General features: G+C 45.6%; 1 protein-coding gene across 1 annotated transcript in view; it reads right to left on the reverse strand.

Annotated features, from left to right (window-relative positions):
- The window catches only part of LOC135901007 (uncharacterized), a 72,161-nt gene that overhangs the window by 28,474 nt on the left and 16,421 nt on the right, over positions 1 to 27,266 (reverse strand). The gene's annotated exons all lie outside the window — the stretch shown is intronic.

A 27,266-nucleotide genomic window follows, 5' to 3' on the forward strand; every position in this document is an offset into this window, starting at 1 on the left:
ACACTGCTTCGTTGCTGTTGCCAAATTTCTTTTGAAGGTCGCTTACTCGTTGGTTGCGTCTCCCGACGTGGTGCGTCGGGTGCATGTTCTTGGGAAACGGCGGGATGATCAGGCGGTCGCGGAGCGAGGCCGGAACCGCATGTTATTATGGAGCTTTAGAAATAGTGTACGCCAAGCGGCTTTGCGTACGCGAAAAACCCAAACTCCAATGTAGGCCCTTTGCATTCTTTTGTACGCCCGGATGCTTGCGTCCCCCAACTTTGGGTGCGTAAAATCTAAAACCCCCTATTAGCGAAGGCTGCCGTGGCCAATGAGCCTGAATTCAAGAAGCTTTTCGTTCGTAAGTGCTCTTTCCCGCATTGACCAGCCGCCTCTACTGATAATACGTCCTGCATCAGGATTGGCTAGAATTTGCTCTTACACTAACAATTCTAGCATTATAGATTTTTGTGAATACGGCCCCCAGTCTTTGTCTGTGTAGCGCTGTATCTTTCCTTAAACTCTCACAAAACAAGTTTAATTTCTTCAAGTCAACACAGAGCGGGTCTTCCCGTCGTCATTTCGACCATGAAAACGAAAATATTTTCGTGAGCGGGAGCGCCTGGAAAATGCATGAAGGCACCGCGCCGTCTTACACGTCTGTTCTCCGTTGAACACCGGAAAGGGTCACACGTCACCGCTTCGATAGCGGTCGTGACTCGTGGCATATCTAACTCTGAATCATAGGGTGGCATCCCTGTCAGGTACTGCCAACATTTACGGAGCATTCACTGCTGTTCGGTCGACTCCACATAAGCACGGTCATACAAATCCCCCATTATGACAAGGTGACACATGCCGCTACTCCAATAAAAAACGGCATCTATCTATCTATCTATCTATCTATCTATCTATCTATCTATCTATCTATCTATCTATCTATCTATCTATCTATCTATCTATCTATCTATCTATCTATCTATCTATCTATCTATCTATCTATCTATCTATCTATCTATCTATCCGTCCGTCGGTCCGTCCGTCCGTCCGTCCGTCTGTCTGTCTGTCTGTCTGTCTGTCTGTCTGTCTGTCTGTCTGTCTGTCTGTCTGTCTGTCTGTCTGTCTGTCTCTATAGTCCAAATAACTTGATCCGTGCCTGTACCTAACGTTATGCTCTGAGGGCGATGTCGACAACAGAAGAGGACACAAAAAACTCCAAAGCTTGTTGGCGCCGCTGAGGTGTTGTGAGAAGCTCATTCCGTACGTTCCTCGCTAATATGAACCGACTGCCGCTTGCAAAAGCGTACACGCTCAAGCTAAAGAAAGCAAATATTTCGTTCAGACCTCTACTGCAGAAGCAGTGTTCCTCTAGGTTTGGGTTACCGAAGACTTCCGGATGTAACTTAAGTTACGTCATTGCCGACAAGGCGGCAGTTGGCCCACTTCAGGTCGAACGGGTAACCTTTTCTAATTCGTTTGCGCCATTTACAGAAAGTGAATGGTGGTTTATACTTTCGCTTTCTCACCTCGGCAGCAAAATTCGCGCGTTATCGCTGCAGTCCACTTGAGATAGGTTCTAAATATCGAGGAATGAAAGCCTAGCCTATGGTCACACACAAGCAGTTCGCGATGTCACTGTAACTAGAACAGTGGCGCCATCTGTGATCGCTAAAAAAGACAAAGCGAAACATGCTACGTAGTGACAGATGGCGCCACTGTTCCATTGCGAAGAAATCGGTGTCTTTTGATTCTACACGGCCTTTGCCATTTCCTTGGATTGGCGTTGCTTCAGGCAACGTGCGTCAGCATATATTTTCCCCTCGCTCGTGCATCAGCGCTCGGACATTTGAAACTGCTTTTACGGCAGACGGCAGAAGCTGTTTTTCTCGAGGTATCTCGTAAACTACATCATCGCTGCGCGGCGTAATATGTTGGGTTGAGCAGTAGCGAAATCGCTTACCTGTGCGATTAAGGCACGCGTTGTATACGTCGAATTTTGCCGCTCGCTTTTAGCTTGATTTCCTAGTGTCGTTTTTCTTGATGATATGTTGCTTCTTTTGTCTCTTATCCTTCTTTTCTAAGGCTTAAAAACCGCCTTTCGCGAAATAAACCTTCAGTTGGTAGTCGGCACTCCGTATTGTGCCTTTCTGTGTAGTCCCGTTTTTAGCAGTCATATCCCAACACAGGACAGCACATATATATCGAGTCGGTGCATACGCATAGCCATCTGTATTACCACTGTACAGATGCATCGGTTACTGGCGTTTGGTCGCAATTCACAAAGCTTTTCGTTCGTTAGTGCTCTTTTCCTTTGGCCGGCCCCTTTCGCTAATAGTTTGACAATGCACCAGAACTGACTGAAATTTTCTCTTTCGAACAATTCTGGCGTAAGAGCAACAAAAAGCGCTGCCTAAATACAACAAATATACGGCGTCAAGCGCCATATTTTGTTTAATAAACCGAAACAATTTAATTTACTCTTTCTGACGTTTTAATACCGGCGCAACACGGGCACTTTTGATCGCGATAAAGCCCGACACGGATAAAATTTTTTGCTCGCAATCAAGAATGGCATAGCTGTTGCACGGTCCGCAACGAGTTGGTTGAGCTCACTCGGCATTACGGTGCAGACGACCGGCCTGCGATCGCTATGTACTAGATCCGGATCGCGCAAAATCGTGGTCGAAAGTGCCCGTCATAGAAGCACCCGATTCGGATTGGACTCGACAGCGCCCCAAGTGCCTGAGTGACAAGGGTATAAATTCATCATGAGTTTCGACGCCTCAGAGACGTCGCAATCGTTTTGCCCCGCGACCCTATGGCAATATCGTCCTTCTTGGCACTTATACCTTTCGCCCTTTCACCCGAGTTTCAATGGAGGCGAAATGCGAAAACACCCGGGGTGCTTAGATTTAGGTGCACGTTAAAGAACCCCAGGGGGTCGAAATTATTGCGGAGTCCGCCACTACGGCGTGCCTCATAATCAGAAAGTGTTTTAGCATGTAAAACCCCACTTTTCTTTTTTTTTTTTGAGAACGTGATGGCCGAACTCTTCCACATGAGCGTTCAACTCGATATCAGCCGGTTGCTGCTACCGAGCACCGTGAAAGCCACGAATGACGGCCCTTTGCGTCGTCGCCTCGCCTCCTCCCGTTTTGTTTCTGGCTGCATACGCGCAACCGTGCGGGCCAGAGGAAAAAGCGCTCGTCGTTCCTCAACGGCGTCCGCAAAGGTATGGGAGACGTATGAATGTTTATATCCGCGTGTGAGAAGCAATAGGCTTCAAATGCAGATTTTTTATTTTCTGTTGCAGTAAATTTCGATAATTCTTTCACTTTCTTTGCTAGTGCGCGGCTAGGAAACGTAAAAAGAAAGGGGAAAAAAGGATAAGAAAGACCAGTCTCTACGCCTTTGCCGAGGTGCAAGTGTTGCACGCTTCAGAGAGAAGCGAATCATTATGACGTTGCCGAACGGAGCCGGCATTAAAAAAGTGAGGGGAGGTGAGCTGCCCGACGTGCTGTCAGCGCGTACGTTTTTTTTTTCGTTTTTTTTTCTCGGTGATTGAACACTATGAAAAATTGAACAGAAAATGGGTGAGCGAGCGAAAGCTTCGGTCTGGTCTCTCTTTCTCTCTTTCTTCTTTCTTTTCTGGTTGCTTTCTTTTTCATTTTTTTTTCGCTGCTATTATTGCTTGCAATCCTCAGAGCACGAACTCGGTCTGTTTAAAATATGGCAGCACGGTGCCATCTGAAGGTGAAAGCTGCCAATGCGGCGAAGAGCGAAAAAAAAAAAGAAAAGAAGAAAGAAAGCAAGAAAGCATGCACCGTGCGCGCCTCTGCCGTTTTCTTGCATACAAAAATGGCTGCGCAGAGCTGCGCATGCGAGAATGAAGAATGGGCGAGTTTCATTTTTTTCCCTGGTTTTAGCTTCGGATAAATGTGCTCCACGGTAGGTTGCCTCTGTCAGATAGCTTCGTAACTTGGATACCTTATCTTGGAACGTCGTAGCAATTTTTTGCTAATGCGTTTCGTGGCTTTTATTGTTCGCTGTTTGTACGTCAGCATTGGCGAAATGTGGTACGGGGATGTAAGGTTGCTTTTGATAATGGGTATAGAATTATGAAAGGAAATCTGGTTACATTCATCTACGCCTATAGTGCCTGACCAGACACGAAGTGCTCTGCCACAGTTTATGGCAACATTAGGATAGTGATTGACATAACGTAACAACAGCTATGCATACTGAAATCCCCACAGCTGCCGCTATGCTCGGCGACTTCGCTCCTTTCAGAGTGGTCCTGATTCTTTCTCGCTGTCAGAGAAACCGGGGCCGAATTCACAAAGAGATCTTAGGATAAAATTGTTCATAATAGCGAATTCTAGCCACTCCTGACGCTGGACATATATCACTATAGCGAAGGCGGCGGACCAATGGCAGAGATCACTTACGGACTAAAAGCTTTGTGAATTTGGCCGCAGGCGTCAAATACACAGGTTTGGCTGGCACCTGCTCTTACGAACAGTTTTAGCGCTAGGGATCTTTTTCGTGAATACAGCCCGAGGTGAAGATTTAATGGCCATCTCACACTTCCGTGCATTCTGTCCCTGGTATACGCTTAAACTAGGTTAAAATTCGCCGGCGATTCCAGCGTAGCGTTTATATGCCTCTTGTTTTGGTCAATCTTCGGGGCCTTCCTCATTGGCTGTTCCCCAAACACGGAGATAACCTCACGCGGCCCGGCTGATTGTGGCGACGTTCCAGCGTAGCATATTCCATGTAGCACGAACAGCCATGGCAAAGAGGGGCGGGTGGTGGGCGGAGGGGCTGGGTCAACAACGCCCTCATGTGCTGCTGGCAAGAGCAGACAAGAAAACGCAACTCACACTCGTCTCGTGGGCCCAAGACGTCGCCCCCACCTGGGAGCCACACTAGGCCCTACCTGCCCTCACTTCCTACCCTGCGGTGGCAAATAAAGTTGTTTCTCTCTCTCTCTCTGTGCATTTGTCCACGTAACAAAGCGAGAGATGACAGAATTCAGCATCTCTAAAGGGACTCTAAATTGAAATACTTAGTAAGTCTAGACTGATGAGATAATATTTAAATCATTATAATAATTAATTGTGTGCTAATAGGTCCATTATTAGACGATAAAGTGAGGGTTCAAGTGTCTTCTTATTCCTTATTTTTTTTTTCATATCGCGACGAAACCTCAACGCCGCTACACCAGTGTGGCATTGCATTTTTCAAGGTAGTTTTTCGTATTTGGGTCATTGTTGCTCTCTAAAAGCGCGTGAAGCATACTGAAATCATTACGTCGTATTGTAAAAGAGCGAAAGAATGATTTCAGCATGCTTCATTAAATCTTCATTTCAATTTCAATCAGCATTAAATCTTCACCTCGGGCTGTATTCACAAAAAGATCCCTAGCGCTAAAACTGTTCGTAAGAGCAGGTGCCAGCCAAACCTGTGTATTTGACGCCTGCGGCCAAATTCACAAAGCTTTTAGTCCGCAAGTGATCTCTGCCATTGGTCCGCCGCCTTCGCTACAATAGTATATGTCCAGCGTCAGGAGTGGCTGGAATTCGCTATTCTTCAGCGACAAAAAAAAAAAAAGTTCATTAGCCCGAGCAGACACCTTCATGATCGTTGCGGGAACCCCGTCGCCCCCGTTTAATGCGTCTTGCCAGACCTCCTCCCACGATAAGAGTGGCGTTTTGGTGCAAATTACAGAACACGTCAAATCACTTCCCTCTCTACAGTGTCCCTTGAAAGGGCTATAACTTACCAAAATTTTAGTCTCGCTTTCTATGTTTAATGTATATATTCGACCCACGAATTACGCCAAGATGTCTTAATTCCGCGAAAGTGCCACAAATGATCAATTTATCGCTCTTCAATGCGTCCGATCAAAAGCTCATCAAGTGCCGCGCGGTTTCACGCTCGAATGAAGCGTTCTCGTTACACTGATGCACGTGGTACCGCATGCAACTGACGCCTGGTTCACTCAGCCGGATGCAGCGGTCGCACGCCGCGCCGTGACACTCCCAAGACTGTGGTGCAAATTCGTGCGCACATTTCAAATATAAATTCTGGTGTTTTACGTGCCAAAATCACGATTTGATTATGAGGCACGCCGTAGTGGGGGACCCCCGATTAAGTTTCACCACCTGGGGTTCTTCAACGTGCCCACAGTGCACTGCACACGGACGTTTTTAACGCGATAGCGTTAAGGAGCTCGTGTCGCAGAAAAGCCGGTGTCGTCGGTGTCGGCGGCGGGTGTCGGCGTCGGCGGCGTTGACCGTGAGCGATAAATCACGGCAGGCGCTTCATAAATAAAAAGCAACTTCCAAGATTGGCCCGGTGGGAATCGAACCCGGGTCTCCGGAGTGTGAGACGGAGACGCTACCACTCAGCCACGAGTTCGATGCTTTCAAGCGGTGCAAACGCGCCTCTAGTGAATGCGGTGTTGCCTTCGAAACGAGCCGTGGAAAGTTATACTGCGGTGTATATCGGTAATTATGAACATGTAACGTACAGAAGTCACAATTACACGAGTTGCGAAGTGCGTTTCCGCTGCATTTCTTCTGCGCTTTCCGCACACGCAGAGCCATCTTGCGGCAAACACAGAAGACCCCCTCCTCTCAATGTACGGCGCTGCCCCGACAGGAGGCGCGCCGCGCGCGCATTGGGACCGCTGCCAGGCGCGTCGCGGGACTCCCTCTCCCCTGACGACGCTTCGCCGTGCTCCCGGTTTAGATTACTATCTATCTCTCTGCCCGTGCCGATCACGACGTTTGGCTGGCGTAGATCGTTTCCCCTCCGAGACACCGAGTTCTTTGGTTCGTTTCGTTCGCTCAGGCGCACGTTTCGTTGCAGCGCCGAACGCTGCGTTGCTCGACGCTCACCGCGTGATAGGTGGGCGCTAAGTCCGATGCGGGGCGCATCGTAAGTGATTGCTGTGCCGTAGCGCATTGTCTTATACCCCTTGGCGGGTCGACGGGAATGCTGTCGCGTCCCACTCTTGAAGGCGAAGCTTAAGCGTCCTCCAATTTTTTTTGCATTTCGTTGTAATAATCGGATGCATATTCTGTCGAATATAATTGGTGTTTTTTTAGAATCCTGTATTAACATGTGTAAAAAACTTTGTTCCACACAAACGTAAATTACAGCGTACACATAATCCGTGGATGACAAAGGAGATCGCACGCCAGCGGCTCAAACTAAATAAAGTAAGGACACAGCTCAGATTTAATCCGTGTTCCGGCGGTTCAGATAAGATATCGGAACTACGGGAACAACTAAAGGATAGCATTAAAAAGGCCAAAGGTTCTTACGAAAGCATTCGCCTAAAAAATTTTCTTATGTCATCACTAGATCAGTTTTGTCGACACATTTCGCCAAAACAGAAATCCGCCCCTACTCTTTCCGTCGATGGTATTCCTGAGATAGATAACGCAGTAATTGCCGAAGCAGTTAATACTTATTTTGGTTCTGTATCTTTTGTCGATGATGGCCGCACACGAGAATTCCAGGAGTTTCATAAAGTAGAAGCTATTAATAATTTATGTATCCTGGAAGAAGACATACTTGCGCTGTTGTTAAAATTAGACGTCATGTAATCGCCAGGTATAGATGGTATAGCTAATCTATTTCTAACACTTTATGCGGAATGGTGCTCAAAATATTTAAGTTTATTATTTAAAAAAGCACTGTTTAATGCGGAGCTTCCGAGCGACATGAAATACGCGAAAATCGCCCCAGTTCCTACAACAAGCGCGTTCCAGATGCGTCGTCATATAGACCGATTTCCTTATTATGCACATGCGCAAAGCTCTTGGAGCACATAATTTTTAAACATATATCTATTTTTCTTGAAAATGAAGGCCTAATAGGTTCCTTCCAGCAGGGCTTTCGCCACGGTTATTCAACAATAACTCAGTTCATCGAGACTATCCATGACATAGCAGCTGCTCTAAACAGACATAACCAGATTGACATTTCTAGATTTTGAAAAGACATTCGACCGTGTTTCCCATCGAAAGCTATATTGAAGCTAAAACCAATACTGAAAAACGCCACCTTACTAGCTTGAATAGAAGCCTACCAATCATGTAGACGTCGAGTCGTGTCCATCGACGGTGTAAATTCGCGTGATTTCAGTACTTTCAAGCATTCCACAAGGATCCGTTCTTAGTCCTCTCTTTTCCCTCGTGTATATTAATGACATTATTCAGAACATTCCTGTCAAGATACGGCTCTTTGTCGATGATTGGATCAAAAATCAGGAGATTACTTCACCTAATGATCAGGTTTTACTAAACGCACCTCTGGATCGAATACATACATGGAGTTCAGAGTGGCAGATGACCATTAACAAAAAGAAAACCGTCGCAATCACTATCACTCGCACGAAGTATCCAATAAATTTCCCATACACCTTTGATAATCAACCTTTAACAGCAGTAACCAAGTATAAGTATTTGGGAGTCCTCATTTCTAACAATCTCAGATGGAACGACCACATTGACTATATTCAAAAGAAGGCGATGAGTGCTCCTGTGCGTCAGAAAGGACTTACCATCTTATCAAAGTCAGTCCAGTGATTGAGACTCTCCAGAATTCATCTCATGTTGATGTTGGTAAGCTGTGCATAACAGTGATTAATCTATATCTACAACCTTCAAACCGCATTTCAGTAGAAGCGCTAGTGGATATCTTCAAAATAGCTCCTTCTAATGCATCTACATGTGGAGACTTCAATGCACACACCATTATCTGGGTCGGGCAGTGATCATTGTGATGCACGTGGTAATGCTATTTAGTGCGCCATAGCTAAATTAAAATTAAATTATGGGGTTTTACGAGCCAAAACCACTTCCTAATTATGAGGCACGCCGTAGTGGAGGACTCCGGAAATTTCGACCACCTGGGGTTCTTTAACGTGCACCTAAATCTAAATACACGGGTGTTTTCGCATTTCGCCCCCATCGAAATGCGGCCGCCGTGGCCGGGATTCGATCCCGACCTCGTGCTCAGCAGCCCAACACCATAGCCACTGAGCGACCACGGCGCGTCATAGATAAATGCAGCTTGACTATTTCAAACAATAGATCGCCAACACTTCTTCGTGGATATAGTTACTCAAGCTGCATCGATGTTACCCTGTTTTCACAAGATCTAATGAATGGTGTGGGATGGACAACGGATATGGAAACGCGCAGAAGTGATCATTTTCTTATCCTTGTAAATCACCCTAGCATGCACTATATGATATTAGGCGTTACAGCAGACTAACCAACCTGAAAGCTTTTCGGTACCGCCTAATGGATCAAATTAATCAACATACATGTACAACGGTGGAAATATTTACTGAATTTTACAGGATAATGGGAGCGTGTGCACAAAGAAGGTCTCAATTCCAAAAGATTATGTTGCAGAATTGACGGAGAGTACGAACACCTAAGAGCCATCAGACGCCGGTCCGAAAGAGCTCTCGTGCTCGTGCCGATCACGTACTCGTGCCGCAGGCGTCACGAGTACGCGATCTCTTTGGGTGAAGGCAACTGGTCACTAAACCCACTCGTGCTACCTGAAGGCATCATTGTTGCCGGATTCGAGACCCTCGTTATGTAATGAACGAGATGCGGCAGAAAGGGTGTTCCACATCCGTCGCCAAGGTTTGTGAGTGGTGGCGCTGGCTAACACTCCCATGGGATTAGTTCTCGTAGTAACACTTAAATACGCCAAAAAGTGGAACGAAAAACGGTGCCGCGGTAGCTCAATTGGTAGAGCATCGTACGCGTAATGCGAAAGACGTGGAATCGTTCCCCACTTGCGGCAAGTTGTTTTTTCATCCACTTTCACTTTCCATTAATTTATCATTCCTTTATTTCAGTTATTAAGCACAAGTAATTGCCCCTGTGTTGTCCTTGGTGTCTTTGTTTGTTGGCTTATGATATTATTCTAGCTGTCTTGTAATAGCTGAGGCTCGCCAATCACCGTTTCCAGTTATGAGAACTACAGAAACATGCCGACATTATTTCTGTCCTCAAACACAGCATAAAAGCTACTCATTGACTCTAGACATAATGAAACGAGATATAAGTTATGTTTATATAACGAAATTCCAGAAAGTCTTCATATATTGCCAAGAAATGAATTTTGGAACTCAGACGTCGAATATCCTCCACCAGCTGCTTATACTTCCGAAAATCGAATTGTCAGTAGACGGGATATTCAGAAGAGACATGCTGATTCAAGCTGCTCAACAACTAGCACTTTACCAGATATATATGCGGTATTCAGGATACAGACACGTCTATACAGATGGCTCCAGTACAGCAACCTCTTCAACTTCTGCATTCATTACACCGCACCTAAATAAACAAGAATCATTTAAGTTATCTCGTGCGACATTGTCCACAACGGCTGAACTATTCGCAACATTATGTGCGATAAAATTTATAACGTCAGTAAGAGATGCGCAAAAATGGGTAATTTTCAGCTATTCACAGGCGGCTCTAACATCACTCTGCAGCACAAAAGGAAAAACAGTCAGTGATAGTATTACGTACGAAACACTTAACGACCTCACAAAGGCAAGCCAAGCGAAGCCTGAAATAGCAGTCCAGTGAATACCAGGGCATTGTAACATTCTTGGCAACACAGCAGCCGATGAAGCAGCACGACAAGCACATCTCAAAGTTGATGTGGTTCTGTTCCCACTTTCAAAGAACGAATTACGCTGCATTATAAGGACAACGTCCTTCAATATGTGTAGAATTACGTGGCTTGACCAGAATTCTAAGAGCTAGGATTTGTATCATATTGATCCGTTTATTCAATTCAAACTTCCATTGTCATTATACAGAAATATGGAAACTCTTATTCATCGAATAAGGCTAGGCACTGCCTACACAAAACATTTCTTACGCAGAATTGGCCGTGCGGAAACCCCCGAATGTGATTGTGGATTTGTAGATGAAGCTATACATCACCTCCTTCTATATTGCCCACATCACGACACACCAAACGCCGACTTAAATCAACCCTAAATACATTAGACCGCAGACCTTTCAGTTTAAGGAAACTTTTGGGTCCTTGGCCAACAACAACCTTGCAGAAGAGCGCTTTAAAAGCACTAAAAACTTTTGTCGAAGACAGCGGCATTCCTAGCCGTTATTAACGCTTTTAATGTTCCTTTCATTTCAATGTCGCTGTATATACGTATACGTGTTTGTGGATTATGTTATGTTGACTGTTCTGTTGTGACCACATGTGATAATGCATTTACGCGATGTATGTACCACCCGCTGAATAGAGACTGTATTATTAGGCGACAGTATCATTCGTATTTTTGAGACTTCCTTCTACAGAACTGTGAAGTCATTTAACTTGTATATTGTATGTGCCATGTATTTCTTACGTCAAAGTGTTACTGTGAAAACGTCGCTTGACAAATTCTGGTGCTTGTAAAAAAAAAGTTATTTGATATGTATTCTTGAACACCGTATGTTGTAGGCTTGACCCATTCAAAGCCGGGGCCTTAAATTGTGCCTCAACATCTCCTTACATCATATCAATAAAAAAAGGCGATAAAAAAACTCGGATACTTAAGGAGGTGTTTGGGTAAGTATACACAAGAAATTAAGCTTCTAGCGTACAAAACCTTTATTCGGCCACTACTAGAATACTCCGCAGCTGTATGGGATCCATACACAGAATGAAACATTTCAACACCGGTAAAAATACAGAGAAAATCGGCTAGATTTGTTTATAACGAATACAGTTGGCAAGCATCACCTACAGTTTAATTAGAAAACGCTAAAATTGAAAAACTAGAAATTAGGCGGTTAGTTCTCGAGGGGAGGTAATTGGCGGAACCTCCCCATGAGCTTTTAGAGACACCAGCCAATGTGCTACCTGGGACGGAGCAGAGTTCTACGAAGCCGCTCTGACGTCGGCTCCGGACCTTTACACCAGTGTGTGTGTGCGGCACGTGTATGTTAGCCCTCATCCTCCTCCAAGTCGACAGCCTTCATCCTCCTCCAAAAGGGCGGGTCATCTACAATGACGTCGAACTATGACGTCGAGTGGAGTGCTTATAAGCAGCGGCAGTGTCCCCTTATGTAACACCCCTGATAAAGGGGCCTTTAAGGAAATAAACTGACCTGGGAGCATCCCGACGATGTCAAGGCCGCCGCTCAAGGCACAAAGATGTTTATCGACCGGTTGTCGGCTGCGAGAGTGTGTTCGTTGCGGGCTCATTGTCGTGCTCGAGATGTACTAGTGAGCTGCGTGTTCGTCGTCGTGCTCGAAATGTACTAGTGAGCTGTGTGCTCGTAAGCTGTTTGCTGTATGCGTCGTCTTGCGTGCTCCATATGGGAGTCACGCTAGAATGTCGATGTATGTCGTGTCTAAGATGTAATTAATGTAAATAAATCCTGTTCACCGAGCTCCTCTCTACGACCGTCAACTCCTTCAAATGGTGGCAGCGGCGAGATCGTCCGACGACTCCTACATCTGGTTGACAGCGGTGGGGTCGTCCGACAACTCTGAAACTGCTCTCGCGTGCAGTAGCCCGAGTTGACAGCTTTGACGTAATGAAAAACTCACAAACTCATGATAGTTGAAAAGGAGTCCACAGATGTTGGAGATCCGCGAGTATTGCAGAAAGTACGAATAAATATAAGCGCTGTAGCAGTAGAAAGTATTGTGTCAGTCTGAAATAATTGTAGCCTGTAGAAATAATAAGGGGATAAATAGGCTTTCTGGTGGCAGCTCTAAACTAGTTGCCCTTAGATGAAAGACGCCATTGTTTCTTTGTCGTCATTGTTGTTGTTAATTGTTGGTGTTCAAATAAAATTAAAAGGAGACATAGAGATGTACTTTGCAAGTGCTCTTCATTCGAATCTATTCATGGCCCGCCGTATAGTAGTGCCTCTGTGGCTATGGCGTGCTGCTCCTGTTCACGAAGTCGCGGGTTCGAGTACCAATTGCAGCAGCCGTTCCAGTGGTGGCGGTGCGCAAAAACGCTCGCGTACCGTATTTTAGGTGTACGTTAAGCACCTTCATGAGGTACAACGTAATCCATGCAGAGTCATCCTCTACGGCATATCTGCACTGTGGGGTTACGGGGCGCTACGCCCCACAATTTATTTATTTATTTATTTTCTGGCTAAAAGGAGCTTCTTTCGGCGTTGGATAAGGGTGATTCCTTAATACAGCTCAAATTATTTTGTGAGGGCAAGCCAGCAAATCGCGGCATTCGAGGTGCAACAGCATATGTCTTCTCACGCCGCGGGATAAAAAAGATTAGGAAATACTGATATTGTTTAAAGGAAGGAAATGCTGGTTGCAAGGCAGCTAACGTGTCGTGTAGACGTAGAGGCCAAACTACTCGCACGCGTGCCAGCGCGCGAAAGCTCGCGCCCACGCGCCTTGCATTTGCCGAACCACCAAGTGGACGCGCCAGCGTGCGTCCACTTGGTTTACTGTTTTCGCCTTAGTAGACATCGTTTCGTATTTTTGTGGGGCAGCCAGAGCACAGATATTTGCCTGGAGAATATATCTGGGCTCGAGCCGTGCCTCGACGCGTACCATCTGTCCTGCACCATCTGCCCATGCGTGAAGCGCGTAAGCGCAAGCTCTCGCGCGCCGGCAAGCGTACGTGTACAATTCGGCCTTAAGAGGAAATTGAGCAGTCTGTCGCACGTGGAAAGAGAATGAACAGGCAGCGATTAATGCATGTTCCGAAACAGGCAAGATTGTTGTTTGTTTGTTTGTTTGTTTGTTTGTTTGTTTGTTTGTTTGTTGCTATGATATCGTGTTGGCTGATCGGTCTCTTCTTATTTCGCTGGTGTTGGGCTGCTGAGCACGAGGTCGCGGGATCGAATCCCGGCCACGGCGGCCGCATTTCGATGGGGGCGAAATGCGAAAACACCCGTGTGCTTACATTTAGGTGCACGTTAAAGAACCCCAGGTGGTCGAAATTTCCGGAGTCCTCCACTACGGCGTGCCTCATAATCGGAAAGTGGTTTTGGCACGTAAAACACCAAATATTATTATTATTATTATTATTATTATTATTATTATTATTATTATTATTATTATTATTATTATTATTATTTCGCATACCGTTTCTGGCATGGACACGAAAAAACGTAGGTTACTGACGCACAATGACATGCCGATGTTTACTCTGAAACGCTTGCTAGCTCACGTAGAAAGGGCTCGGAAAATGCAGAGTGACTCTAGCGTCGGCTTTCACGTTCCTAACTTGTGACACGCGCCCGTTGCTCAGGCGTCATTCAGTCGTTCCGCGAAGTGACGATTCAAGCTGTTTCCTGCAGCTCGTCGGGGAGTCGCGATGCGCCGTAACGGAGCACAGCTTCTTGCTGATTTACTGCCACCATCTTTTACACGCTGATGTCGACGATAGCGACGTACAGGCTGCAGCGTGAGCAGTAAACAGCGCGAATCAAAGGTGGGCCCGCGCAAACTGAATTGCCGCCACCGATCGGCGCTGACACTCTACAATAACGCGCGTACACGGTTTGCTATTGAGAGGATAAATTGGCCGTGGCGGCGCGCGTAAGATGGACGAGCGATACGCGCGTGACGCGCCCACACGCCCGTTACCACTATAAACAAACTCGGAGGGATGCGCTCTCGCCTTCTCAAGAAGCAACGAACTCCGTCGGGATGCTCAGGTCGCGTGCCCTGCGCGTATTGTTGCGATAGCAGTTATATGGACACTCCAGGCGCATTTCTTTCGTTGGGGTCGCCGTGATGGTCCGTATAAAGTCCAAGGGCGATAACGTGGTCGTGCGCCGTATGCAGTATGTGCGAGTGAAAGCATGCGAGAGTGAGCCGGCGATGGGGAGTCGATCTCGCGCGCGCAAGGGAGGAAAGCGGGGAAGAAGCGCGCCGTCTTCGGTCGCGTGCAAGGCACTGGCGGGAGCCGAGGGCTGGAGGCGTTCGACATCCGGCGGCAGCTCGCGGCCGCGTGGGCCCTATCTTGACAGCGATGTGCGATGAGTACAGGGTCTAGGTGCGCCATGGGCTCAGAGCTTTGTTTGTGCTGTATTCTTGCCGCTTAGTTCGCGTTTAAGCGAGGCAGCACGAAAGTAAATTCAGTCGCTGTTGCTGCCGCGCTTTCTCACTCCAGCGTTTTGACAGCGAGTATGCGCGTTCATCGAGTGGGATGTGTCCATGTTTCCTTCTGCGCGCGTGACACCATGCTTGTTAATTTAGTTACTATAGTGAATGTTTACAAGTTTATGCGGACGATAAAACTACTATTCTTACTTTGTATAGTTGTCTAATAATTTGCTCTCGCAATCAATGTTTAGCTTTTCGGGAGAAACTGACTTTTTTGTCTGCCGGGCACGTGTACCCTTTGTCAAAGCAGCAAGGCATGTGACCCGAGTACACTCGGCGCTTTGAAGGGAGCATCCCCGGAACTGAAACGCTCGGGAAAGCGACTTTGGTCCTCCCCATTGTAGTCGCACCACATAATTCTTCAGTAGATCTGACCACACGCGCGTTGGCGTGTAAAAGTTTTGCTAAGGCTGCGCGTTATAGAAGCGCCTTGTTTCATGAATCCATCACTCCGTAGGAAAAGCCCTTTCTTCATGGATGCCGCGCGACCTTCTTTTATTACACGCTCACAATGGGCGACTATATCAAACGCGGCATTTCCGCACGCACTGCATCTACACGTGGCATATTGCGCACAAGCTTACGCAAAGGTGACTACATGGCTATCGGGAGGGGAAGACCATGGAGAGTTATCCGCCTTCAAGGTATAGAGAAAAACAAAAATGTGGGGTCTTACGTGCCAAAACAAGGTATAGAGAAACAGCGCGGCATGATCGAAGTACAGAAACAGTTCAAACTACTCTAGTAACAATAGAAAACAACCTTTAAAAACGCGCAGACAAAAATGATAACATTGGTAATATATTAATGGACGTATATTTTCAACTTATCTGTTCGCTGTTACATTATTTCAACAAATATTCATTGATCAATCTCGCTGGCATGACTGAGAGCTTGTATACGCAAGCTGAGACACATACGCGTCGCCTTCAAGGTGACACTAAGGATTCGTATTCATCATCATCATTATCATCCTAGTTTATGTCCACTACAGGACCTATCGCAGCGATCTGCAATCACCCCTGTCTTGGAAGAGCTGACTCGATCCTGTGCCTGCAAATTTCAAAATTTGTCACACCACTCAGTCACTCTGCCTTTCCCTTGGCACCCACTCTGCAACTTTAATAGACCACTGATTACCTACTCAGCGTACGGCGCTAAGTACGTATACTCGGTGGTCTATTAGAGTGGCCTGCCAAACTACAGCTCTTAATCTCAACTACAATACGTCACCACGTCATCAAGGACCATTTCAGTTTAACCAGCAAGGACACTGGTTAAAACCAAAGAAGGGACACCAGCTACAACCAGCCGCAAGGTCTGTAAATGAAAACCATTATCCACTAGAGTCACAAGATTAGAACCTCTTTTGGGATAGCAACTATATGGCCCCTCCAGGTGCATTTCTGCCGTCGCCATGATGTTCCGTATGAAGTCTAAGGGCGATAACATCGTCGCCGCGCGCCGTATGCGGCTTATGAAAGTGAAAACACGCGAGGGTGAGACGACGATGACTGCTGCTCAATCGCGCGCGCGCAAGGGAGTAAACCGGGGAGGGGAGCGAGGGGGGGGGGGTCGTCTACTCCGGCGGCTGCTGCGTATGGCGCGGCCGCGCGCACCCTCTCTGGAAAGCGATCTGCGACGGGGGCAGAGTGCGCTCATAGCTTCGTGCGCGCTGTGTTTTCGCCGCTTCGTTCGCGTTGAAGAGAGAGGCAGCACGAAGCTCAATTCGCTTGCTGTTGCTGTCGCACTTTCTCACTCCAGCGTTTTGACAGCGAGTGTGCGCGGTCATCGAGTGAGATGTGTTCATGTTTTCTTCTGCGCGCGTGACACCATGCATGTTAATTTAGTTAGTAAGCGAGTGTTAACAAGATTATGCGGACGATAAAACTACTATCCTTACTTCGTATAGGTGTCTACTGATTTGCTATCACAATTGATGCTTCGCCTTTCGGGCCAAACTGCGATTGTTCAAACGTGCAATAATATCGTCAACGTATCTGAATATTTGAGGAACTTTGTCCGAGTCATGTGGCACTTGATCAATACATGAAAGAGAAATGTTACATAAAACAGAAGTGACACATGGTCCTATGCTGTTCTTCGTTCGCTCGACAAATAGCTTGGGCGCTATAACGTAAAACTATTCCAAACTGTTTTTATTCCAAACCTCTAGCCGTCAAATTTACGTAACCACCGACGCAAGCATCGCGCGGTAACCCGCAGCGTTGTTTGAAAAGCCCAATCAATCGCGCTTCTCATTTATAGGATGTCACTTTCTTTTGCTTTCAAAGCAGATAGCATTGCCTACGTTGAACAGTTTTTCTTATATAATTGGCTGAGAAGAGGCGGGCAGCACGCTCAAACGGAGAGGGTTTCGATGGGGCCGAGCCAGCGCAGTGAAAGTAGATAGTCGGATGAAGAGGGTGGTGCCGGCGTCTGCGATTGGCCCGCTTCCGTCACTTAGCTTGGGATGGCTGGTTGAAAATTGCGGCGGCGTGCAACGGAAGGTTAACAATGCCGCTAAAATGGATCATCAACAAAGTGGAGTTGGCAGAGTGATGTCGCATACGTGCTGAAAGGGCTCGATAACGTTATGCTGCCACGCAAAATGTTATACTATACTCAAATAAATTCATGCTCTCCGGCAGGTGCGAGTAACCAGTGCCTGAGCGATCGGCGGCAGTTATCTTCATTTCCTTTTGGAACGGGGCAGCCTCCGAATATTACGAAAAACTGTCAGTTTTGTTCGGCATATTAATGTGGTGAGTTTTCGTGGTTTTGTGACGTCGCGTGACGGACAGGTAAAGTGGGCATAGCCCAAGAATGCTTGACCAATAGCAATTTGTCTTACGACGCCTTTTTCGCTAATGGCGAAAACAGCGTCGAACCAGAAATTATTTTTCTTCCGTTCGGTCTAATCATGCATGATCAGCGTGCACATATATTAGATGGGGCGCTTTCTCAGTTTTCGTGACGTCGCCTGACAGAGAGGCGCAGTGGGTGGTGACTCGAAATTTTTTTGACCTATCGTGGAGGGCTGAGTGCAGAAATGGAATAGAAAAGTTTGGAATAGCTATACGTCATAGAGCCCCTTGTCACTAAAAGAAACAAAGGTGCTGCTTAGGTAAAATTCAAGCGCTACAAGAATTTATAGAATCGGGGCCACCATAATTCTCAATACAATATCTGAAGCAGAACAACATATAATTATGAGGCACATAATAGATTAAGGGCCAGACAATGAAATCTTCCTTACCTCAGTAAGGAAGCCTTCATTGCAGTGAGGCTACCTTATATCACTCTGAAAGGTTCCTTACTGAGGCGCCCTCGGTGAAGGCTTCCTTGGTGCTTCCTTGGTACTTCCTCAGCATAAGAAGCCAAACAATGAAACCTTCCTTACCTCACTAAGGAAGCCTTCATTGGGGTGAGGCTACCTTATGTCACTCTGAAAGCTTCCTTACTGAGGGGCCCTCGGTGAATGCTTCCTTGGTGCTTCCTCAGCATAAGGTAGCTCCAAAGCTACCTTCATGCGTCCTTACGCCGCTCCTGGCCCTGAACGAGCGCTTCACCTCACTGCTTAACCACGTGGCATTCGCTTGCGCATGCGCACTGTCGCCCACCTGCGGAGAAGCGCGAGCACGGTACGTCTTGCCAGGCATGTTCGTTTCAGTCACGCGTGCGGCATGCAAGCATTGCTAGGCGTTGCTAGGCGTTGCAAGACGCCGGCGTGCCAGCGTTGCTGGAGCACATCAAGTTTTGCACTGTAATGTGCAACTTTTTTTTAACTTTAGTAAACGAAACTAGAAGAAAGCGTCCACGCTTCTCTATGTTAGCTATTCAATTTAAAGATTGTGTGACGATACAACATTTTTTAATAGAATAATGGTGTTCGCGGAAAGATTTGAAGAAATAATCTCGAACCCAGGCACGCGGCAACCGCTCCTTAGGTGAGGACGGGTGAAGGGAGCTTTCAGAGTACGCTTGCTTCCTCCATCGGTCCTTCGCTGTAAGGAGGCCTCACGTAAGGTTAGGAAGCGCTCGAAGGAAAGGAACTAGGGGTGTGCGAATATTCGGAATTTCGAATACGAAACGAATATTTTCCATATTCGAAGCGTATTCGATTCGAGAAATGCATGTTCGGAAATTCACGAATATCCGAGGACGGCCGAATAACGGTGGAAACGGCGAATATTCGGATAGACTGCGAATAATTGAGCAATTAACCAATTGTATGCTTGCTCCGCATTCTCCTAAGAACATGTTTATTAACTGAGAACTTCGCATGATCCGCTCATTATCTGTATGCTCTGTTTCAGTCTATCTGCTTCAGGCATTTGAGACATGATCAGTTTCGGTTTCTTTTTCACCAAGCTTTATAATTCCAATTATTTTTGGAATGCCCCATTGCCTTGAAGGTTGCAAAGGCAACTCAGGGTTTGCTAACATTGATTCAAAATGTATCAAGGCTCTTTGTGCGGAGTGGAAATTTGATGAAGTGGCCAGCCTAGGCATGTTTCTTGATCCGCGCTTTATGGCCACAGTTCATCAGGCATCTGGTCAGATGATCTGGCTGAAAAACCTTGTGACAAGGGAGCTCCAGGAAGCCGTCGTGGAACACCGTGGGGACACTGCCGTGCCAGCGTCGACTTCGTGTCCACTGGTGGCATCGAGTGTATGGAATGCTTTTGACGATCTAGTGATGAACAAAGAGAAGACACATTTGGCATCTGCCCCTGAGGGGGAAGTTACAGACTACGCGCAAAAGCCTCTTCTGGAAAGGGGCATGAATCCTTGTGAGTGGTGGCAGTCCATTGGCCGCTTCAGGTACCCGCTTTTAAGTGCACTCACCCGGAAGTACTTGGCGATCCCTGCCACTTCAGTTCCTAGTGAAAGAGTCTTTTCTACCGGTAGAAATGTGACAGTGCATAGAGAGCGTTTACTTTCTGGCCATATTGAGCAGTTAATTTTCCTTCACGACAATCTGTAACAAGCGTTTTACCTGAGTGAGGGCATTACCTGAGTCCATTATCTATAATTGAGTACCTCTTTAATTTGAAGCAACCTTGTAAAATGCAATGTTATTTTTAAAAGGGTAATAAAGCTATTGTTACCTCTCTTGCAATTTTTCAATACTACACATGTACTCGATATTCGATTCGATATTCGAAGAGAGTTCTTCGCCTTATTCGTATTCGATTCGTAATCGAAATTTTCAATATTCGCACACACCTAAAAGGAACATTTTATTGTTTGGGCCAAGCTACCTTTATGCGTCCTTACGCTGCTCCTGGCCCTGAACGAGCGCTTCGCCTCACTGCTTAACCACGTGACGTTTGCTTGCGCGTGCGTGCTGTCGCCCACCTTCGGAGAAGCGCGAGCACGGTACGTTTTGCCAGGCACGTTCGTTTCAGTCACGCGTGCGGCATGGAAGCGTTGCTAGGCGTTGCACGACGCCGGCGTGCCAGCGTTGCTGGAGCACATCAAGTTTCGCACTGTAATACGCTACTTCTTTAGGTTTAATAAACAAAACTAGAAAAAAGCGTCCACGCTTCTCTATATTAGCTCATCAACTTAAAGATTGTGTGATGATACAACCTTTTTTATTGAATAGTGGTGTTCTGGTGTTCGCCTAAAGCTTTTAAGAGATAATCTCGAACCCAGGCATGGCGGAAACCGCTCCTTACGTGAGGACGAGTGAAGGGAGCTTTCAGAGTACGCTTGCTTCCTCCATCGGTCCTTCGCTGTAAGGAGGCCTCACGTAAGGTTAGGAAGCGCTCGAAGGAAAGGAACGTTTCATTGTTTGGGCCTAAATCCTCAACATCAATAGAGAAGGCGTAGCGAATATCACTCCCGATTTAAAAAAAAATTATGCATGCTAAACGCGCATCTTGGAATCTAAATGAAGCGGTTAATCAAATTTTTAAAGGCTTACAATCGCGTTGTGTGCAGTCAGGTGAAGGGTTTGCTGAGTTGGCAGCGGGTGTAAAGGCGATCAAAGCTGGACAAGAAAGCATGGAAAATAAAATAGTGTTCTTTGAGCGGGTGGTTAGGGCACTCGAACTAAACACCAAATCTGTAACACAAGCAGAACACGCCATAAGTGATTTACATGACTCGATGGAAGCTACCGATCCACAGCTGGGCTCTTTGCAGCTGCGCACTGGCGAGTTAGAAGGACAGACCAAGACGCAATATTCTTTTCTTTTTTTTACTGAGGTATCCCAGGCTCTCTTGAATCGTGGTATCAGTCTAAAAAACAAGGTTCGACACTATCTGGCAGATGCCTCTTACGCGCTTCCTGATGACGCGATTGAGAGAGCTCAACACTTTGGGGCATATTCGCCTGATAACTGCCGGCCCATTATAATTAAAATTTCAAATTTTAAAGTCAAAGACAAGGTTTTTTCCATAAAAACTGAACTAAAAGAAATGTCACAATCAGTGAAAATTGTTCACTGGGAATGTGTAATATCCGGGGCAAATTGAGTGACTTTCCAAAAAAAAAAAAAACCTGGTGCATCTAGTTTTCAGCTGCAGTACAGAAAGCTACTGCGAAACGAAAAACACGTTCTATCAGGCTACAGTCAGCGCGAAAGAACTTGCACAGCCTCATGCATCAATATCGGTGATAGCACCCAAGCAAATGCAATGTCACCTACTCATCTGAATATTCCATCACCCGCTGCCACTCAAGTTGCATCGTAGGGAGGGGTAATGGTCGGAACACATGCATGCTTGCTTTCAAACATTTGAAGTGTTATTATCAAGCAAGTTGCACTAACATCGCTTCAGGATTCTTGCAATCCCGGCATTACAGCTCTAACCGAAACTTGGTTGCACTCGGAAATTGATGAAAAAGGAATTTTTCTTCCAGCCCATCATTTTTTTTTATTGTTTTACCGCCACTGTGGCGGAGTTCCTTTGGCAATACGCAAGCATTTTCATCCCAATATACTGACACTACTAACAACATAGAATCAGTATGGGCTGTTGTTCAGTTTGGTTACCAGAAGGTAATAATTAACAGTGTTGGAACAGCCATTTCACCTTTCGGCGTAGGTCCTGGCGCAGGAAACGAGCCGATTTAGCGCAGCAGCAAGCACTTTTGGCGCAGAGTCCAACGCACGTGTGCTTAGCGTAAACCATGCAAATTTTAACGGATATAGTCTATATGTTGTGGAGACGGGTTTGCACGAGGCTTACCCTGCAAGCGCGGTCAGCAAAGGACGCGACGCTCCTCCATACCACGACGAGCAAAGGGCGCTACGGACGGGTTTGTCGATGCGGCACAGAGAAGACTCTACAGAGACATCGTCAACAAACGCGTTTGTTAACCCAGGGCGCTACACAGGGCGACAGTCACGGCTCGTGTGCAAAGACTCACCGCAATTAAGACTGATCCAGCGTGCGTGCCTGCACTGAACATGACATCAAAAATATACTCAGGTCATGATATGCACATTACGAAGTTTTCCAATAGGTCCGCAAAGGTTTTGCGGCCGGAAGAATATAAGAAAACAGCGCCAACGCCACTGCGCATGCGCGACATGCAAATAGGGTTTAGCGTTTGCTTCGGCGATGCTATTTCACCGAAACAGCGCAGCGCGACCCAAACTTGACGCTATAGTTTCGCGTCATGGAACATGGCAGCACCTACGGAAGTGACGGCTCTCGCCGTGTACCGCATTCGACATCGTACTATTAGCGTAAGAGGTCGGTAGCGGGGCATAGTTAAGAATGGCACCGTTCTTAACTATGCCCGCTTCTGATCACAGCGGCTCGTTTGCAAAGCCCCGCTTTCACCCATAAACATCGAGAAAGCTTACCTTTAATCCTAGAATGTGACATCCTCCTTCGGCAAGCTCCGCGGTACCACGCGGGTTCGATGAACAGCGAAATAAAGCGCCAGCAAGACGATACAGCAGCGCTACATTGTATGTCCGTCGGAGAAAAATGCGCGAATGACATACCGGACGACTCCGGCGGGCCCACGTAGTTTCTAACTATATATATATATATATGGTGAGAAACTGTATGGATGAGCCACTGCTTCCTTCTATGATGATGATAAAGTGCGTTTGGTTTCGATTTCAGTTTTGCTAGCTGCGAAGCATCGACAGGAGGAGGGCTTCGCTCTTATGCGTGCTTTGGCGCAGGCTCGGCTCAATTTTCCGCTAAAATGCCGTTTTGGCGCAGTTTGGCGCAATTGGCGCAGCTGTTCCGCAACTGTAATGAGGGGTGAACGAATATTCGAAACTTTCGAATAACGAAACGAATAGTCACTACTCGTGAATGCGAATATTTTTCGAATACCTTTCGAATATTTCAAAATGTCAACTGCGCCCAATTAAACATAAGATTGGAGCAAAAGTGTGGAAAACGTTCACCCCCTCAGGCATAGTATAGACATAAAACACAAGAGCTTGCGTATTGGAGCAGGCTACGTCGTTTACGTAGCCATACTTTACAGGCTGTATAGCTATCGTTCGCGCTCTCTGAAGATTCATGTGCGTGCGACGAAACTATTTGCTTGTTCCTAATGCCCCGTTTTTTTTCTTTGATAAACAACGCTTCATAACGTGTCATGTAATGACAGAATCATGCTAGCTTTTAGAATACTAACTAGGAGGTGAACATCGTTTTTATTAATTATGATGACGACGACTGTTCATTATTCGAAGACTGTTAGAAATCTATTCGATATACGATTCGATTCGCTTCTGGCACTTTTCCATTCGTATTCGATTCGGTCTCAGAAATCACTATTCGCACACTCCTAGTATTAATAGAAGCTTGTTACCGTTCTCCAAATTGTCCGCCAAGTTTTATCTCCCATCTTCATGACCTAATCAATAAATTTTCTTCTCTTTACTCATCTTTACCGCTGTTTCTTCTAGGCGAATTTAATATCCCCAATATTGTTTCGCACGGCGATATATCCTCTGTCCTACTTGTCTTTTCCGCATTGGCTAAAGACTTCTTAAACGTTTGTGCCGCGTTCTACTAAAACAGTTAGTTAATCAAACTACGAGATTAACACCGCATGGCGCTATCCTTGACATTATCTTAATAACCCATCCTGACATTGTTACAAATATAGCATATCTTCCTGGTGTAAATGACCACGTAATGCTCGCATTCGATATAAAAATAACACAATTCAAGGTTTAAAAAAGACAATGAAGTTAATTCGTAACTACGCAAAGGCCGATGACAGCGGTATTAACCGCGAGCTCGTATCATTTCTTGATGTATTTCTAGAGTAGTTCGAAAGTGGTAGCGTGTAGCATAAACGGAATATGTTTGTTGCAAAAGTTCGTGAACTCACAGACGCGAACTCACAGATAAACATATTCCAGCTTATACCAAGGCCACTGATCCTAAAGCCTCTTAGTATAATGCTCACCTCATCGGTCTTTCTAAAAAAAAAGAAAAAGAGGACGCGTTTCTACAAATTTGCAAAAAAATACATTAAAAACGACCTATAGTAGCTATATAAGCTAGTATTTGATGAATACGTAACAACACTAAAATGTGCCTTCTTGTGTCCTGTCTTTTAATCGCGCTACCGTACGCCTATTCAAGAAACAGCAAAAGCAGCGAAAGATATTTTTTTTTTATTATTTAAGACAGTTCCATCAATGCCCACAACTGACCCCAAACAATTTTGGCGGGCTTTCAACTCTAACGACGACGATACGATAGTTCTTGTTGATAGTGCCGGTAGTACTATTCCCAGCAATCAGTGTTCATCAGTTCTTATCGATGTTTCTATTCATAATTTTTCTATATCAACTAACATAAATATGTCACCTTTACATGTTCTTAATTACCTAATGATGTACCCATTGCTTATAACTTACGATAGCGTGGCTAATGTTAGTAGGTCACTTAAATCATCTTCAGCACCTGGCTGTGACTTAATTAACTCTAAGTGCTTAAAAAGTAATGTTTATTACTCATTAGTTATACTAACAATGATATTTTTCGACGTCACTTGATGGAGGTTCCATCCCTCATGATTGGAAGGTCAGGAAGGCGATTCCACTTCATAAATCAGGTAGAAAACAAACATTACGCGCTTAATTACCGGCCAGTATCACTCACCATTATTCCTTGTAAAATATTCGAGCATGTATTGTTTTCACACCTTGTAAACTTTCTCGAACCTAACTCGTTTTTCTCTGCATCATAACACGGTTTTCGCAAAACAAACTCTTGCGAAACACAACTTATACTTCCAGACACAAATTGCGATCAATTATCGAAAACTGTTCATTTGCGGATTGTATATTTATTGACTTTCCGAAGGCATTTCACAAGGTATGTCATCCATTGTTACTGTACAAACTGAGTCTGCCAAATCTTGATCCTAAACTTTTAACTTGGATTGAATGCTTTCTCGTTAATCGCTTGCAGTTCGTTTCAACTAGCTACACTGACTCTCAATCTTGTACAGTGTACTCCGGCGCCCCTCAGGGCTCGGTATTTGAACTTCTTCTTTTCCTAATCTATATTAGCGACTTACCTGAATGATTTCGTTATGTTCATCTATTTGCTGATGACCAGGTAATTTTCAGAGAAATAGCTTGTCAGAACTACGTAACAACACTTCAATATGATCTTAACGCTATTTATTACTGGTGCAGAACTTGGCTAATGGAACTAAATATTAACAAATGCAAAATAATGCGTGTACCAAGGGCTGTGTCTACCTTGCCATCTAAATAACTTCCCATTAGAAACTGTGTCATCGTACAAGTATTTTGGTATATACACATAACAGCTGATTTAACTCGGGCCACCCATATAGAAGACGTAATTAATAATTCTAACCGCATACTGGGCTATGTTCGGCGCAGCATTTCAATATCACCATCATCAAATAAGTTATTACAATACAAAACACCAGTTCTCGCAAAATTGGAATAGGCTGTACTGTTATGGGATCCATCTTATTCAAATCTGAATAACTTGAAAAGGTGCAAAATAACTCCGTTAGTTTTATACCCTCTAATTACACCCGCAATACACGCACAACTGCAATGCAATCTAGACTAAATTTACCCCTCTCACCTCGCCGTAAAATCTTTCGTTTGTAAATTTTTTATAAAATACATTATCACCAGTACCTGCGCGGTGAACTAATCACTTACCTCATTACATTTCACAACGACTAGACCATTCTTGCAAAGTTGGGATTCCACTATCCAGAGCTTTTTCCAAACTTTTTGATGTCACCCGGCTCTGATAACAGTGACCAGATTTCTCAGTTCTTACCGCGTACTGCGAAAGAGTGGAACCACCTTGTACCAGTTTTAAACATTGAAGATTGCGGTCAACTTATGAAATGCTTGGCCAACATTGTACAATAAGATACTTTTGTATTTGCTTCGTTTATAGCCTACTCCCCTCTATAATGTCTATTTGACCCCGCGGTATTTGTAATAAATTGTAATAAAAGTGCTGTAAATTTTCCCGTTTCATTCCTGCGTCTTTGGCATTAAAACAAAAGGAAAAAAAACTGGCGCACGCGCATCTGCTCTCGCGCACCCGTTTCACGCAACGTGAAGCACGCGGCGAGAATCTCAAAGGGCCCGTCCGCCTTGGTACAATACATGCGTACGTGCCATTGTGGCCAGTAGTTTTGAGCATCAGGCTGTTGTGCCGGGGGACAAAGGTTCGAGCACGCAGGGTTTTTTTTTTTTGAGTGCGAGCTATTCGGAAAGATGGAAGCAGCACCTGGCAGCCACGTAAAAAAAGCTTCTCTTTAATATCAGCATTGCCATTTGTTGGGCGTGTTGGTAAACTGACTTGGAAAGCATATTTAGCGCCAGCGAACAAGGACAGAAGGGAGACGACACCACAATTTTCTCTTTAATAGCCGGGAACTGGAGTAGAGTGCTTAGTGTTATTTGTTTACCTCGAATGGCCGCTACATTCCCGATGAATCTTGCAATTAACGCTTGTATTTCAACGTCCAGCGGCTGCGAAGTACCTGACCTAGGCAGCGGTCAGACAGGCGACGAAGCAGGAGGTGCTGAGAATGTCTGAATACGGTGAGGCGGCCACTGGAAACTGAGCCTGGAAAAGTTCAACACGCGGGCCCCCTCGACAGAAGC

Source organism: Dermacentor albipictus, chromosome 1, assembly GCF_038994185.2.
Source record: "Dermacentor albipictus isolate Rhodes 1998 colony chromosome 1, USDA_Dalb.pri_finalv2, whole genome shotgun sequence".
In the NCBI taxonomy this organism is placed as follows: domain Eukaryota; kingdom Metazoa; phylum Arthropoda; class Arachnida; order Ixodida; family Ixodidae; genus Dermacentor; species Dermacentor albipictus.